Source organism: Cebus imitator, unplaced genomic scaffold (genome assembly GCF_001604975.1).
Source record: "Cebus imitator isolate Cc_AM_T3 unplaced genomic scaffold, Cebus_imitator-1.0 Scaffold258, whole genome shotgun sequence".
Lineage (NCBI taxonomy): Eukaryota > Metazoa > Chordata > Mammalia > Primates > Cebidae > Cebus > Cebus imitator.
The window spans coordinates 780,840-782,261 of record NW_016107573.1 but is presented as its reverse complement, the minus strand read 5'-3'; positions in this window follow the sequence as shown (position 1 = coordinate 782,261).

Genomic DNA, 1,422 nt, shown 5'->3' with positions numbered 1-1,422 from the left:
GAGGTGGGTGGATCACCTGAGGTCAGGAGTTCAAGACCAGCCTGGCCATCATGGTGAAACACCATCTTAAAAAAAAAAAAAAAAAAGAGGAATAGCTCCCATGAGGATTAAATGAGATCTTATACCACACTAAATGACATAATGTAGTACTTGATGCCCAGTAGCAAGCCAGTGGCATTTCTACCAATGTCTCTCTAGGCAGACAGTGGATACCAGAGTCACAGTGGGAGTAGCTGGAAGGCGAGAGTACTTCTTGTTGGAGAAACTTGGAAGGCTCTTTAGAGAAAGATTTCAGTTGGGTATTAAAGGAATTTAAGAAGCAGAGAATGGGGTGGAAGGATGGGAAAGGACATTCTGAAAACTCATGGGCAGAGTCTGGGAACCTGGTGGGCCTAGAGTGTCCAGGGAGTGATCTTGAGAAGATATACCAGGGGCAGGTTATGAAGGACCAGGTAGAGGAGTTTATATCTTTTTTTTTTGAGACTGAGTCTCACTCTGTCACCCAGGCTGGAGTGCAGTGGTGCGATCTTGGCTCACTGCAACCTCTGCCTCCCAGATTTAAGCAATTCTCTGCCTCAGCCTCCCGAGTAGCCGGGACTAAAGGTGTGTGTTACCACGCCTGGCTAATTTTTGTATTTTTAGTAGAGATGGGGTTTCACATTGGCCAGGCTGGTCTTGAACTCCTGACCTTGTGATCCACCCGCCTCGGCCTCCCAAAGTGCTGGGATTAGAGGTGTGAGCCACCGTGCCCCAACGAGGAGTTTATATCTTTAAAGAGGAAATGGGTCCTACCCACGACCCCAGGGGCAGCTCAGTGCTGTCTCTGCAGAGGCCAGCCACCCTTCTGCAGGAGTTGGCCTTCTTATGTGGCTATGGTCCTCTCAGATCCCTTTGTCTCCTGAGTCAGGGCCAGCCTGCCACCATTATCTACAAGAAGACAGAAGGCTGTAACAATCTGCTTGCCTCCTACTAACATACTGGGGAGGAAAAAATGTTTTCTAGCACAGTTGCCTGGCAGAGAACCATGGTGAAAATTCAGCGACCCTCTCCCTTGCTTCCCAGGGTACAATTTCAGCAGCAACTGATGACAGTTATGCTCACAGCTCAGCAGCTAAAAGAATGTTCTCAGGCTCTCCAAAGGTCAGGGGTAGCGGTGGGAGGAATGGTGAAGATGGAGCAGAGCTCCTGCTCTCTGTGTTGTAGCTGGGCAAGACACTTAACCTCCCTGGGACTCAGTTTCCTCATCTGTAAAATAAAAACAATAATCCCAATCTTGCCTTAACCAAGAGACAGTATAGTAGCAAACTGCTGGCCCACGACCTGCTATGGAGTAGGAGTTTATTATCTTCCTCACTCCAGGTCTTGGCGTGGTCCAGATACTTGTCTTTTGAAGCAACTCTGTTGTATCCTCTTGAGTTGTCA